This window comes from Schistocerca serialis, chromosome 7 (assembly GCF_023864345.2).
Source record: "Schistocerca serialis cubense isolate TAMUIC-IGC-003099 chromosome 7, iqSchSeri2.2, whole genome shotgun sequence".
NCBI lineage: Eukaryota > Metazoa > Arthropoda > Insecta > Orthoptera > Acrididae > Schistocerca > Schistocerca serialis.
In genome coordinates, this window is record NC_064644.1 from 637,198,037 (window position 1) to 637,216,126 (window position 18,090).

An 18,090-nucleotide genomic window follows, 5' to 3' on the forward strand; every position below is an offset into this window, starting at 1 on the left:
ACGATGAAACACAGAAATTGCATCGGAATTAAATAGAAAAGGCACAATGCCGACTTAAGTACAAGAATACTGACTCTTCTTACTGTCTATGTTTCGAACCATCCCCGTGACACTAGTTATAGATTCCGATGCTTCACTCCAGGCTGACTGTATTCCTTGGACCTTCTAATTGACGATGATACACAGAAATTGCATTGGAATTAAATACAAATGGCACAAAGCCGACTTAAGTACAAGAAGACTGACTCTTCCTACTGTCTATGTTTTGAACCATTCCATTGACACTAGTTATAGATTCCGATGCTTCACTTCAGGTTTACTGTATCCCTATGACCTTATTGCCGATGAAACACAGAAATTGCATCGGAATTAAATAGAAAAGGCACAATGCCGACTTAAGTACAAGAAGACTGACTCTTCTTAGTGATTATAGATTGAACCATTGCTGTCACACTAGTTATAGATTCCGATGCTTTTCTTCAGGTTTACTGTATACCTTGGCCATTCTTAGTGACGATGAAACACAGAAATTGCATCGGAATTAAATAGAAAAGGCACAATGTCGACTTAAGTACAAGTAGACTGACTCTTCTTACAGTCTATGTTTCGAACCATCCCCGTGACACTAGTTATAGATTCCGATGCTTCACTCCAGGCTGACTGTATTCCTTGGACCTTCTAATTGACGATGATACACAGAAATTGCATCGGAATTAAATGCAAAAGGCACAATGCCGACTTAAGTACAAGAAGACTGACTCTTCCTACTGTCTATGTTTTGAACCATTCCTGTGACACTAGTTTTGGATTCCGATGCTTCACCTCAGGTTCACTGTATCCCTCTGACCTTCTTATTGACAATGAAACACAGAAATTGCATCGGAATTAAATACAAATGGCACAAAGCCGACTTAAGTACAAGAAGACTGACTCTTCCTACTGTCTATGTTTTGAACCATTCCATTGACACTAGTTATAGATTCCGATGCTTCACTTCAGGTTTACTGTATCCCTATGACCTTATTGCCGATGAAACACAGAAATTGCATCGGAATTAAATAGAAAAGGCACAATGCCGACTTAAGTACAAGAAGACTGACTCTTCTTAGTGATTATAGATTGAACCATTGCTGTCACACTAGTTATAGATTCCGATGCTTTTCTTCAGGTTTACTGTATACCTTGGCCATTCTTAGTGACGATGAAACACAGAAATTGCATCGGAATTAAATAGAAAAGGCACAATGTTGACTTAAGTACAAGAAGACTGACTCTTCTTACAGTCTATGTTTTGAACCATTCCTGTGACACTAGTTATAGATTCCGATGCTTCACTCCACATTTACTGTAACCCTTGGATCTTCTTATTGACGATGAAACACAGAAATTGCATCGGAATTAAATAGAAAAGGCACAATGCCGTCTTAAGATCAAGAAGACTGACTCTTCTTACTGACTTTGTTTGAACCATTCCTGTGACACTAGTTACAGATTCCGATGCTTCACTTCAGGTTTACTGTATCAATCTGACCTACTTATTGACGATGAAGCACCGAAATTGCATCGGAATTAAATAGAAAACTCACAATGCCGACTCAAGTACAAGAAGACTGACTCTTCTTACTGTCTATGTTTTGAACCATTCCTGTGACACTAGTTATAGATTCCAATGCTTCACTTCAGGTTTACTGTATACCTTGGACATTCTCATTGACGATGAAACACAGAAATTGCATCGGAATTAAATAGAAAAGGCACAATGCCGACTTAAGTACAAGAATACTGACTCTTCTTACTGTCTATGTTTCGAACCATCCCCGTGACACTAGTTATAGATTCCGATGCTTCACTCCAGGCTGACTGTATTCCTTGGACCTTCTAATTGACGATGATACACAGAAATTGCATCGGAATTAAATACAAAAGGCACAATGCCGACTTTAGTACAAGAAGACTGACTCTTCTTACTGTCTATGTTTTGAACCATTCCTGTGACACTAGTTATAGATTCCGATGCCTCACTCTAGGTTTAATATATCCCTTGAACCTTCTTATTGACGATGAAAGACAGAAATTGCATAGGAATTAAATAAAAAAGGCACAATGCCGACTTAAGTACAAGAAGACTGACTATGCTTACTGTCTATGTTTTGAACCATTCCTGTGACACTAGTTACAGATTCCGATGCCTCACTCCAGGTTTACTGTATCCCTTTGACCTTCTTATTGACGATGAAACACAGAAATTGCATCGGAATTAAATACAAAAGGCACAATGCCGTCTTAAGTACAAGAAGACTGACTCTTCCTACTGTCTATGTTTTGAACCTTTCCTGTGACACTAGTTTTGGATTCCGATGCTTCACCTCAGGTTTACTGTATCCCTCTGACCTTCGTATTGACAATGAAACACAGAAATTGCATCGGAATTAAATACAAATGGCACAATGCCGACTTAAGTACAAGAAGTCTGACTCTTCCTACTGTCTATGTTTTGAACCATTCCTGTGACACTAGTTATAGATTCCGATGCTTCACTTCAGGTTTACTGTATACCTTGTATCTTCTTATTGACGATGAAACACAGAAATTGCATTGGAATTAAATACAAAAGGCACAATGCCGACATAAGTACAAGAAGTCTGACTCTTCTTACTGTCTATGTTTTGAACCATACCTGTGACACTAGTTTTGGATTCCGATGCTTCACCTCAGGTGTACTGTATCCCTCTGACCTTCTTATTGACAATGAAACACAAAAATTGCATCGGAATTAAATACAAATGGCACAATGCCGACTTAAGTACAAGAAGACTGACTCTTCCTACTGTCTATGTTTTGAACCATTCCTGTGACACTAGTTATAGATTCCGATGCTTCACTTCAGGTTTACTGTATCCCTCTGACCTTATTGCCGATGAAACACAGAAATTGCATCGGAATTTAATACAAAAGGCACATTGCCAACTTAAGGACAAGAAGACTGATTCTTCTTACTGACTATGACTTGAAACACTCCTGTGACTCTAGTTATAGATTCCGATGCTTCACTTCAGGTTTACTGTATCCCTCTGACCTTATTGCCGATGAAACACAGAAATTGCATCGGAATTAAATAGAAAAGGCACAATGCCGACTTAAGTACAAGAAGACTGACTCTTCTTAGTGATTATAGTTTGAACCATTGCTGTGACAGTAGTTATAGATTCCGATGCTTTACTTCAGGTTTACTGTATACCTTGGACATTCTTATTGCCGATGAAACACAGAAATTGCATCGGAATTAAATAGAAAAGGCACAATGTCGACTTAAGTACAAGAAGACTGACTCTTCTTACTGTCTATGTTTTGAACCATTCCTGTGACACTAGTTATAGATTCCGATGCTTCACCCCAGGTTTACTGTATACCTTGGACCTTCTTATTGACCATGAAACACAGAAATTGCATCGGAATTAAATTGAAAAAGCACACTGCCGACTTCAGTACAAGAAGACTGACTCTTCTTAGTGATTATAGTTTGAACCATTGCTAGTTATAGATTCCGATGCTTTACTTCAGGTTTACTGTATACCTTGGACATTCTTATTGACGATGAAACACAGAAATTGCATCGGAATTAAATAGAAAAGGCACAATGTCGACTTAAGTACAACAAGACTGACTCTTCTTACTGTCTATGTTTTGAACCATTCCTGTGACACTAGTTATAGATTCCGATGCTTCACTCCATGTTTACTGAATACCTTGGACCTTCTTATTGACGATGAAACACACATATTGCATCGGAATTAAATAGAAAAGGCACAATGCCGACTTAAGTACAAGAAGACTGACTCTTCTTACCGACTATGCTTTGAACCATTACTGTCACACTAGTTATACATTCCGATGCTTCACTTCAGGTTTACTGTATACCTTGAACCTTCTTATTGACGATGTAACACAGATATTGCATCGGAATTAAATACAAAAGGCACAATGCCGACTTAAGTACAAGAATACTGACTCTTCCTACTGTCTATGTTTTGAACCATTCCTGTGACACTAGTTTTGGATTCCGATGCTTCACTTTAGGTTTACTGTATCCCTCTGACCTTCTTATTGACAATGAAACACAGAAATTGCATCGGAATTAAATACAAATGGCACAATGCCGACTTAAGTACAAGAAGACTGACTCTTCCTACTGTCTATGTTTGAACCATTCCTGTGACACTAGTTTTAAATTCCGATGCTTCACTTCAGGTTTACTGTATCCCTCTGACCTTATTGCCGATGAAACACAGAAATTGCATCGGAATTAAATACAAATGGCACAATGCCGACTTTAGTACAAGAAGACTGACTCTTCTTACAGTCTATGTTTTGAACCATTCCTGTGACACTAGTTATAGATTCCGATGCCTCACTCTAGGTTTAATGTATCCCTTGAACCTTCTTATTGACGATGAAACACAGAAATTGCATAGGAATTAATTAAAAAGGGCACAATGCCGACTTAAGTACAAGGAGACTGACTCTTCCTACTGTCTATGTTTGGAACCATTGCTGTGACACTAGTTTTGGATTCCGATGCTTCACCTCAGGTTTACTGTATCCCTCTGACCTTCGTATTGACAATGAAACACAGAAATTGCATCGGAATTAAATACAAATGGCACAATGCCGACTTAAGTACAAGAAGACTGACTCATCCTACTGTCTATGTTTTGAACCATTCTTGTGACACTAGTTATAGATTCCGATGCTTCACTTCAGGTTTAGTGTATCCCTCTGACCTTATTGCCGATGAAACACAGAAATTGCATCGGAATTAAATAGAAAAGGCACAATGACGACTTAAGTACAAGAAGACTGACTCTTCTTAGTGATTATAGTTTGAACCATTGCTGTCACACTAGTTGTAGATTCCGATGCTTTACTTCAGGTTTACTGTATACCTTGGACATTCTTATTGACGATGAAACACAGAAATTGCATCGCAATTAAAGAGAAGAGGCACAATGCCGACTTAAGTACAAGAAGACTGACTCTTCTTACTGAATATGTTTGAACCATTCCTGTGACACTAGTTACAGATTCCGATGCTTCACTTCAGGTTTACTGTATCTCTCTGACCTTCTTATTGACGATGAAGCACCGAAATTGCATCGGAATTAAATAGAAAACTCACAATGCCGACTCAAGTACAAGAAGACTGACTCTTCTTACTGTCTATGTTTTGTACCATTCCTGTGACACTAATCATAGATTCCGATGCTTCACTCCAGGTTTACTGTATACCTTGGACCTTCTAATTGACGATGATACACAGATATTGCATCGGAATTAAATACAAAAGTCACAATGCCGACTTTAGTACAAGAAGACTGACTCTTCTTACTGTCTATGTTTTGAACCATTCCTGTGACACTAGTTATAGATTCCGATGCCTCACTCTAGGTTTAATGTATACCTTGAACCTTCTTATTGACGATGAAACACAGAAATTGCATAGGAATTAAATAAAAAAGGCACAATGCAGACTTAAGGACAAGAAGACTTACTCTGCTTACTGTCTATGTTTTGAACCATTCCTGTGACACTAGTTACAGATTCCGATGCCTCACTCCAGGTTTACTGTATCCCTTGGACCTTCTTATTGACGATGAAACACAGAAATTGCATCGGAATTAAATAGAAAAGGCACAATGACGACTTAAGTACAAGAAGACTGACTCTTCTTACTGACTATGCTTTGAACCATTCCTGTGACACTGGTTATAGATTCCGATGCTTCACTTCAGGTTTACTGTATACCTTGTACCTTCTTATTGACGATGAAACACAGAAATTGCGTCGGAATTAAATACAAAAGGCACAATGCCGTCTTAAGTACAAGAAGACTGACTCTTCCTACTGTCTATGTTTTGAACCATTCCTGTGATTTTGGATTCCGATGCTTCACCTCAGGTTTACTGTATTCCTCTGACCTTCTTATTGACAATGAAACACAGAAATTGCATCGGAATTAAATACAAATGGCACAATGAAGACTTAAGTACAAGAAGACTGACTCTTCCTACTGTCTATGTTTTGAACCATTCCTGTGACACTAGTTATAGATTCCGATGCTTCACTTCAGGTTTACTGTATCCCTCTGACCTTATTGCCGTGAAAACACAGAAATTGCATCGGAATTAAATAGAAAAGGCACAATGCCGACTTAAGTACAAGAAGACTGACGCTTCTTAGTGATTATAGTTTGAAACATTGCTGTCACACTAGCTATAGATTCCGATGCTTTACTTCAGGTTTACTGTATACCTTGGACATTCTTATTGACGATGAAACACAGAAATTGCATCGGAATTAAATAGAAAAGGCACAATGCTGACTTAAGTACAAGAAGACAGACTCTTCTTACTGACTATGTTTTGAACCATTCCTGTGACACTAGTTATAGATTCCGATGCTTCACTTCAGGTTTACTCTATACCTTGTACCTTCTTATTGATGATGAAACACAGAAATTGCATCGGAATTAAATACAAAAGGCACAATGCCGACTTAAGTACAAGAAGACTGACTCTTCCTACTTGTCTTTGTTTTGAACCATTCCTGTGACACTAGTTTTGGATTCCGATGCTTCACCTCAGGTTTACTGTATCCCTCTGACCTTCTTATTGACAATGAATCACAGAAATTGCATCGGAGTTAAATACAAATGGCACAAAGCCGACTTCAGTACAAGAAGACTGACTCTTCCTACTGTCCATGTTTTGAACCATTCCTATGACACTAGTTATAGATTCCGATGCTTCACTTCAGGTTTGCTGTATCCCTCTGACCTTATTGCCGATGAAACACAGAAATTGCATCGGAATTAAATTGAAAAGGCACAATGCCGACTTAAGTACAAGAAGACTGACTCCTCTTAGTGATTATAGTTTGAACCATTGCTGTCACACTAGTTATAGATTCCGATGCTTTTCTTCAGGTTTACTGTATACCTTGGACATTCTTAGTGACGATGAAACACAGAAATTGCATCGGAATTAAATAGAAAAGGCACAATGTCGACTTAAGTACAAGAAGACTGACTCTTCTTACAGTCTATGTTTTGAACCATTCCTGTGACACTAGTTATAGATTCCGATGCTTCACTCCACATTTACTGTAACCCTTGGATCTTCTTATTGACGATGAAACACAGAAATTGCATCGGAATTAAATAGAAAAGGCACAATGCCGTCTTAAGATCAAGAAGACTGACTCTTCTTACTGACTTTGTTTGAACCATTCCTGTGACACTAGTTACAGATTGCGATGCTTCACTTCAGGTTTACTGTATCCCTCTGACCTTCTTATTGACGATGAAGCACCGAAATTGCATCGGAATTAAATAGAAAAGGCACAATGCCGACTTAAGTACAAGAATACTGACTCTTTTTACTGTCTATGTTTCGAACCATCCCCGTGACACTAGTTATAGATTCCGATGCTTCACTCCAGGCTGACTGTATTCCTTGGACCTTCTAATTGACGATGATACACAGAAATTGCATCGGAATTAAATACAAAAGGCACAATGCCGACTTTAGTACAAGAAGACTGACTCTTCTTACTGTCTATGTTTTGAACCAGTCCTGTGACACTAGTTATAGATTCCGATGCCTCACTCTAGGTTTAATGTATCCCTTGACCCTTCTTATTGACAATGAAACACAGAAATTGCATCGGAATTAAATACAAATGGCACAATGCCGACTAAAGTACAAGAAGACTGCCTATTCCTACTGTCTATGTTTTGAACCATTCCTGTGACACTAGTTATAGATTCCGATGCTTCACTTCATTTTTACTGTATACCTTGGACATTCTTATTGACGAAGAAACACAGAAATTGCATCGGAATTAAATAGAAAAGGCACAATGCCGACTTAAGTACAAGAATACTGACTCTTCTTACTGTCTATGTTTCGAACCATCCCCGTGACACTAGTAATAGATTCCGATGCTTCACTCCAGGCTGACTGTATTCCTTGGACCTTCTAATTGACGATGATACACAGAAATTGCATCGGAATTAAATACAAAAGGCACATTGCCGACTTTAGTACAAGAAGACTGACTCTTCTTACTGTCTATGTTTTGAACCATTCCTGTGACACTAGTTATAGATTCCGATGCCTCACTCTAGGTTTAATGTATCCCTTGAACCTTCTTATTGACGATGAAAGACAGAAATTGCATAGGAATTAAATAAAAAAGGCACAATGCCGACTTAAGTACAAGAAGACTGACTATGCTTACTGTCTATGTTTTGAACCATTCCTGTGGCACTAGTTACAGATTCCGATGCCTCACTCCAGGTTTACTGTATCCCTTGGACCTTCTTATTGACGATGAAACACAGAAATTGCATCGGAATTAAATACAAAAGGCACAATGCCGTCTTAAGTACAAGAAGACTGACTCTTCCTACTGTCTATGTTTTGAACCTTTCCTGTGACACTAGTTTTGGATTCCGATGCTTCACCTCAGGTTTACTGTATCCCTCTGACCTTCGTATTGACAATGAAACACAGAAATTGCATCGGAATTAATACAAATGGCACAATGCCGACTTAAGTACAAGAAGTCTGACTCTTCCTACTGTCTATGTTTTGAACCATTCCTGTGACACTAGTTATAGATTCCGATGCTTCACTTCAGGTTTACTGTATCCCTCTGACCTTATTGCCGATGAAACACAGAAATTGCATCGGAATTAAATAGAAAAGGCACAATGCCGACTTAAGTACAAGAAGACTGACTCTTCATACTGTCTATGTTTGAGGCATTCCTGTGACACTAGTTTTGGATTCCGATGCTTCACTTCAGGTTTACTGTATCCCTGTGACCTTCCTATTGACAATGAAACACAGAAATTGCATCGAAATTAAGTACAAAAGGCACAATGCCGACTTAAGTACAAGAAGACTGACTCTTCTTACTGTCTATGTTTTGAACCATTCCTGTGACACTAGTTTTAGATTCCGATGCTTCACTTCAGGTTCACTGTATCCCTCTGACCTTCTTATTGACGATGAATCACAGAAATTGCATCGGAATTAAATACAAAAGGCACAATGTCGACATAAGTACAAGAAGGTTGACTTTTCTTACTGTCTATGTTTCAACCATTCCTGTGACACTAGTTATAGATTCCGATGCTTCACTCCAGGTTTACTGTATTCCTTGGACCTTCTTATTGACGATGAGACACAGAAACTGCATCGGAATGAAATAGAAAAGGCACAATGCCGACCTAAATACAAGAAGACTGACTCTTCTTACTGATAATAGTTTGAACCATTCCGGTGACAATTGTTATAGATTCCTATGCTTTACTTCAGGTTTACTGTATCCCTTGGACCTTGTTATTGACGGTGACACACAGAAATAGCATTGGAATTAAATACAAAAGGCAAAATGCCAACTTTAGTACACGAAGACTGACTCTTCTTACTGTCTATGTTTTGAACCATTCCTGTGACACTAGTTATAGATTCCGATGCTTCACTTCAGGTTTACTGTATCCCTCTGATCTACTTATTGACGATGAAACACAGAAATCGCATCGGAATTATATAGATAACTCACAATGCCGACTTAAGTACAAGAAGACTGACTCCTCTTACTGTCTATGTTTTGAACCATGCCTGTGACACTAGTTATAGATTCCGATGCTTCACTCCAGGTTTACTGTATCCCTTGGACCTTCATATTGACGATGAAACACAGAAATTGCATCGGAATTAAATAGAAAAGTCACAATGCCGACTTAAGTACAAGAAGACTGACTCTTCTTAGTGATTATAGTTTGAACTATTTCTGTGACACTAGTCATAGATTCCGATGCTTTACTTCAGGTTTACTATATACCTTTGACATTCGTATTGACGATGAAACACAGAAATTGCATCGGAATTAAATAGAAAAGGCTCAATGTCGACTTACGTACAAGAAGACTGACTCTTCTTACTGTCTATGCTTTGAACCATTCCTGTGACACTAGTTATAGATTCCGATGCCTCACTCCAGGTTTACTGTAACCCTTGGACCTTCTTATTGACGATGAAACACAGAAATTGCATCGGAATTAAATACAAAAGGCACAATGCCGACTTAAGTACAAGACGACTGACTCTTCTTACTGACTATGTTTTGAACCATTCCTGTGACACTAGTTATAGATTCCGCTGCTTCACTTCAGGTTTACTGTATACCTTGGACCTTCTTATTGACGATGAAACACAGAAATTGCATCGGAATTAAATACAAAAGGCACAATGCCGACTTAAGTACATTAAGACTGACTCCTCCTACTGTCTATGTTTTGATCCATTCCTGTGACACTAGTTTTGGATTCCGATGCTTCACTTCAGGTTTACTGTATCCCTCTGACCTTCTTATTGACAATGAAACACAGAAATTGCATCGGAATTAAATACAAAAGGCACAATGCCGACTTAAGTACAAGAGGACTGACTCTTTCTACTGTCTATGTTTTGAACCATTCCTGTGACAATAGTTATAGATTACGATGCTTCACTCCAGGTTTACAGTATCCCTTGGACCTTCTTATTGACGATGAAACACAGATACTGCATCGGAATGAAATAGAAATGGCACAATGCCGACTTAAGTACAAGAGGACTGACTCTTCTTACTGATAATAGTTTGAACCGTTCCGGTGACAATAGTTATAGATTCCGATGCTTCACTTCAGGTTTACTGAATCCCTTGGACCTTGTTATTGACGGTGACACACAGAAATAGCATTGGATTTAAGTACAAAAGGCAAAATGCCAACTTTAGTACACGAAGACTGACTCTTCTTACTGTCTATGTTTTGAACCATTCCTGTGACACTAGTTATAGATTCCGATGCTTCACTTCAGGTTTACTGTACCCCTCTGACCTTCTAACTGACGATGAAACACAGAAATTGCATCGGTATTAAATAGAAAACTCACAATGCCGACTTAAAAACAAGAAGACTGACTCTTCTTACTGGCTATGTTTTGAACCATTCCAGTGACACTAGTTATAGATTCCGATGCTTCACTCTAGGTTTACTGTATCCCTTGGACCTTCATATTGACGATGTAACACAGAAATTGCATCGGAATTAAATAGAAAAGTCACAATGCCGACTTAAGTACAAGAAGACTGACTCTTCTTTGTGATTATAGTTTGAAACATTGCTGTGACACTAGTTATAGATTCCGATGCTTTACTTTAGGTTTACTGTATACCTTGGACATTCTTATTGACGATGAAACACAGAAATTGCATCGGAACTAAATAGAAATGCTCAATGTCGACTTAAGTACAAGAAGACTGTCTCTTCTTACTGTCTATGTTTTTAACCATTCCTGTGACACTAGTTATAGATTCCGATGCTTCACTCCAGGTTTTCTGTAACCCTTGGACCTTCTTATTGACGATGAAACACAGAAAATCCATCGGAATGAAATAGAAAAGGCACAATGCTGACTTAAGTACACGAAGACTGACTCTTCTTACTGTCTATGTTTTGAACAACTCCTGTGACACAAGTTATAGATTCCGATGCTTCACTCCAGGTTTACTGTTGCCCTTGGACCTTCTTATTGACGATGAAACACAGAAATTGCATCGGAATTAAATAGAAAAGGCACAATGCCGACTTAAGTATTAGAAGACTGACTCTTCTTACTGACTATGTTTGAACCATTCCTGTGACACTAGTTATAGATTCCGATGCTTCACTCCAGGTTTACTGTATACCTTGGACCTTCTTATTGAAGATGAAACACAGAAATTGCATCGGAATTAAATAGAAAAGGCACAATGCCGACTTAAGTACAAGAAGACTGACTCTTCTTAGTGATTATAGTTTGAACCATTGCTGTGACACTAGTTATAGATTCCGATTCTTTACTTCAGGTTTACTGTTTACCTTGGACATTCTTATTGACGATGAAACACAGAAATTGCATCGGAATTAAATAGAAAAGGCACAATGTCGACTAAAGTACAAGAAGACTGACTCTTCTTACTGTCTATGTTTGAACCATTCCTGTGACACTAGTTATAGATTCCGATGCTTCACTCCAGGTTTACTGTAACCCATAGACATTATTATTGACGATGAAACACAGAAATTGCATCGGAATTAAATGGAAAAGGCACAATGCCGAATTAAGTACAAGAAGACTGACTCTTCTTACTGACTATGTTTTGAACCATTCCTGTGACACTAGTTATAGATTCCGATGCTTCACTTCTGGTTTACTGTATACCTTGTACCTTCTTATTGACGATGAAACACAGAAATTGTATCGGAATTAAATACAAAAGGCACAATGCCGACTTAAGTACAAGAAGACTGACTCTTCCTATTGTCTATGTTTTGAACCATTCCTGTGACACTAGTTTAGGATTCCGATGCTTCACTTCAGCTTCACTGTATCCCTCTGACCTTATTGCCGATGAAACACAGAAATTGCATCGAAATTAAATACAAAAGGCACAATGCCGACTTAAGTACAAGAAGACTGACTCTTCTTACTGTCTATGTTTTGAACCATTACTGTGACACTAGTTATAGATTCCGATGCTTCACTCCAGGTTTACTGTATCCCTTGTACCTTCTTGTTGACGATGAAACACAGAAATTGCATCGAAATTAAATACAAAAGGCACAATGCCGACTTAAGGACAAGAAGACTGACTCTTCTTACTGTCTATGTTTTGAACCATTCCTGTGACACTAGTTATAGATTACGATGCTTCACTTCAGGTTTACTGTATCCCTCTGACCTTCTTATTGGCGATGAAACACCGAAATTGCATCGGAATTAAAAAGAAAACTCACAATGCCGACTCAAGTACAAGAAGACTGACGCTTCTTACTGTCTATGTTTTGAACCATTCCTGTGACACTAGTTATAGATTCCGATGCTTCACTCCAGGTTTACTGTATACCTAGGACCTTCTTATTGACCATGAAACACAGAAATTGCATCGGAATTAAATTGAAAAGGCACACTGCCGACTTCAGTACAAGAAGACTGACTCTTCTTAGTGATTATAGTTTGAACCATTGCTAGTTATAGATTCCGATGCTTTACTTCAGGTTTACTATATACCTTGGATATTCTTATTGACGATGAAACACAGAAATTGCAACGGAATTAAATAGAAAAGGCGCAATGTCGACTTAAGTACAAGAAGACTGACTCTTCTTACTGTCTATGTTTTGAACCATTCCTGTGACAGTAGTTATAGATTCCGATGCTTCACTCCAGGTTTCCTGTAACCCTTGGACCTTCTTATTGACGATGAAACACAGAAATTGCATCGGAATTAAATAGAAAAGGCACAATGCCCACTTAGGTACAAGAAGACTGACTCTTCTTACTGACTATGTTTGAACCATTCCTGTGACACTAGTTATAGGTTCCGATGCTTCACTCCAGGTTTTCTGTAACCCTTGGACCTTCTTATTGACGATGAAACACAGAAAATCCATCGGAATTAAATAGAAAAGGCACAATGCTGACTTAAGTACACGAAGACTGACTCTTCTTACTGTCTATGTTCTGAACAATTCCTGTGACACAAGTTATAGATTCCGATGCTTCACTCCAGGTTTACTGTTGCCCTTGGACCTTCTAATTGACGATGAAACACAGAAATTGCATCGGAATTAAATAGAAAAGGCACAATGCCGACTTAAGTATTAGAAGACTGACTCTTCTTACTGACTATGTTTGAACCATTCCTGTGACACTAGTTATAGATTCCGATGCTTCACTCCAGGTTTACTGTATACCTTGGACCTTCTTATTGACGATGAAACACAGAAATTGCATCGGAATGAAATAGAAAATTCACAATGCCGACTTAAGTACAAGAAGACTGACTCTTCTTAGTGATTATAGTTTGAACCATTGCTGTGACACTAGTTATAGATTCCGATTCTTTACTTCAGGTTTACTGTATACCTTGGACATTCTTATTGACGATGAAACACAGAAATTGCATCGGAATTAAATAGAAAAGGCACAATGTCGACTAAAGTACAAGAAGAGTGACTCTTCTTACTGTCTATGTTTGAACCATTCCTGTGACACTAGTTATAGATTCCGATGCTTCACTCCAGGTTTACTGTAACCCATGGACATTATTATTGACGATGAAACACAGAAATTGCATCGGAATTAAATAGAAAAGGCACAATGCCGAATTAAGTACAAGAAGACTGACTCTTCTTACTGACTATGATTTGAACCATTCCTGTGACACTAGTTATAGATTCCGATGCTTCACTTCTGGTTTACTGTATACCTTGTACCTTCTTATTGACAATGAAACACAGAAATTGTATCGGAATAAAATACAAAAGGCACAATGCCGACTTAAGTACAAGAAGACTGACTCTTCCTATTGTCTGTGTTTTGAACCATTCCTGTGACTCTAGTTTAGGATTCCGATGCTTCACTTCAGCTTCACTGTATCCCTCTGACCTTATTGCCGATGAAACACAGAAATTGCATCGAAATTAAATACAAAAGGCACAATGCCGACTTAAGTACAAGAAGACTGACTCTTCTTACTGTCTATGTTTTGAACCATTACTGTGACACTAGTTATAGATTCCGATGCTTCACTCCAGGTTTACTGTATCCCTTGTACCTTCTTGTTGACGATGAAACACAGAAATTGCATCGAAATTAAATACAAAAGGCACAATGCCGACTTAAGGACAGGAAGACTGACTCTTCTTACCGTCTATGTTTTGAACCATTCCTGTGACACTAGTTATAGATTACGATGCTTCACTTCAGGTTTACTGTATCCCTCTGACCTTCTTATTGGCGATGAAACACCGAAATTGCATCGGAATTAAAAAGAAAACTCACAATGCCGACTCAAGTACAAGAAGACTGACGCTTCTTACTGTCTATGTTTTGAACCATTCCTGTGACACTAGTTATAGATTCCGATGCTTCACTCCAGGTTTACTGTATACCTAGGACCTTCTTATTGACCATGAAACACAGAAATTGCATCGGAATTAAATTGAAAAGGCACACTGCCGACATCAGTACAAGAAGACTGACTCTTCTTAGTGATTATAGTTTGAACCATTGCTAGTTATAGATTCCGATGCTTTACTTCAGGTTTACTGTATACATTGGATATTCTTATTGACGATGAAACACAGAAATTGCAACGGAATTAAATAGAAAAGGCGCAATGTCGACTAAAGTACAAGAAGACTGACTCTTCTTACTGTCTATGTTTTGAACCATTCCTGTGACAGTAGTTATAGATTCCGATGCTTCACTCCAGGTTTCCTGTAACCGTTGGACCTTCTTATTGACGATGAAACACAGAAATTGCATCGGAATTAAATAGAAAAGACACAATGCCCACTTAGGTACAAGAAGACTGACTCTTCTTACTGACTATGTTTGAACCATTCCTGTGACACTAGTTATAGATTCCGATGATTCACTTCTGGTTTACTGTATCCATCTGACCTTGTTATTGACTATGAGACACCAAAATTGCATCGGAATTAAATAGAAAACTCACAATGCCGACTCAAGTACAAGAAGACTGACTCTTCTTACTGTCTATGTTTGAACCATTCCTGTGACACTAGTTATAGATTCCGATGCTTCACTCCAGGTTTACTGTATACCTTGGACCTTCTTATTGACGATGAAACACAGAAATTGCATCGGAATTAATTAGAAAAGGCACAATGCCGACTTAAGTACAAGAAGACTGACTCTTCTTAGTGATTATAGTTTGAACCATTGCTGTGACACTAGTTATAGATTCCGATTCTTTACTTCAGGTTTACTGTATACCTTGGACATTCTTATTGACGATGAAACACACAAATTGCATCGGAATTAAATAGAAAAGGCACAATGTCGGCTAAAGTACAAGAAGACTGACTCTTCTTACTGTCTATGTTTGAACCATTCCTGTGACACTAGTTATAGGTTCCGATGCTTCACTCCAGGTTTACTGTAACCCTTGGACATTCTTATTGACTATGAAACACAGAAATTGCATCGGAATAAAATGGAAAAGGCACAATGCCGACTTAAGTACAAGAAGACTGACTCTTCTTACTGAGTATGTTTTGAACCATTCCTGTGACACTAGTTATAGATTCCGATGCTTCACTTCTGGTTTACTGTATACCTTGTACCTTCTTGTTGACGATGAAACACAGAAATTATATCGGAATTAAATACAAAAGGCACAATGCCGACATAAGTACAAGAAGACTGACTCTTCCTATTGTCTATGTTTAGAACCATTCCTGTGACACTAGTTTAGGATTCCGATGCTTCACTTCAGCTTCACTGTATCCCTCTGACCTTATTGCCGATGAAACACAGAAATTGCATCGGAATTAAATACAGAAGTCACAATGCCGACTTAAGGACAAGAAGACTGACTCTTCTTACTGACTATGTTTTGAAACATTCCTGTGACTGTAGTTACAGATTCCGATGCTTCACTTAAGGTTTACTGTATCCCTTGGACCTTCTTATTGACGATGAATCACAGGAATTGCATCGGAATTAAACACAAAAGGCACAATGCAGACTTAAGTACAAGAAGACTGACTCTTCTTACTGTCTATATTTTGAACCATTCCAGTGAGACTAGTTATAGATTCCGATGCTTCACTTCAGGTTTACTGTATTCCTTGGACCTTCTAATTGACGATGAAACACAGAAATTGCATCGAAATTAAATACAAAAGGCACAATGCCGACTTAAGTACAAGAAGACCGACTCTTCTTACTGTCTATGTTTGAACCATTACTGTGACACTAGTTATAGATTCCGATGCTTCACTCCAGGTTTACTGTATCCCTTGTACCTTCTTGTTGACGATGAAACACAGAAATTGCATCGAAATTAAATACAAAAGGCACAATGCCGACTTAAGGACAAGAAGACTGACTCTTCTTACTGTCTATGTTTTGAACCATTCTTGTGACACTAGTTATAGATTCCGATGCTTCACTTCAGGTTTACTGTATCCCTCTGACCTTCTTATTGACGATGAAACAAAGAAATTGCATCGGAATTAAATACAAAATGCACAATGCCGACTTAAGTACAAGAAGACTGACTCTTCTTACAGTCTATGTTTCAACCATTCCTGTGACACTAGTTATAGATTCCGATGCTTCACTCCAGGTTTACTGTAACCCTTGGACCTTCTTATTGACGATGAAACACAGAAATTGCATCGGAATTAAATAGAAAAGGCACAATGCCGACTTACGTACAAGAAGACTGACTCTTCTTACTGATAATAGTTTGAACCATTCCGGTGACAATAGTTATAGATTCCGATGCTTCACTTCAGGTTTACTGTATCCCTTGGACCTTGTTATTGACGGCGACACACAGAAATAGCATTGGAATTAAATACAAAAGGCAAAATTCCAACTTTAGTACACGAAGACTGACTCTTCTTACTGTCTATGTTTCGAACCATTCCTGTGACACTAGTTATAGATTCCGATGCTTCACTCCAGGTTTACTGTATCCCTTGGACCTTCTTATTGACGATGAAACACAGAAATGGCATCGGAATTAAATAGAAAAGGCCCAATGCAGCCTTAAGTACAAGCAGACTGACTCTTCTTAGTGATTATAGTTTGAACCATTGCTGTGACACTAGTCATAGATTCCGAAGCTTTACTTCAGGTTTACTGGATACGTTCGATATTCTTATTGACGATGAAACACAGAAATTGCATCGGAATTAAATAGAAAAGGCTCAATGTCGACTTAAGTACAAGAAGACTGACTCTTCTTACAGTCTATGTTTTGAACCATTCCTGTGACACTAGTTATAGATTCCGATGCTTCACTCCAGGTTTACTGTAACCCTTGGACCTTCTTATTGACGATGAAACACAGAAATTGCATGGGAATTAAATAGAAAAGGCACAATGCCGACTTAAGTACAAGAAGACTGACTCTTCTTACTGACTATGTTTTGAACCATTCCTGTGACAC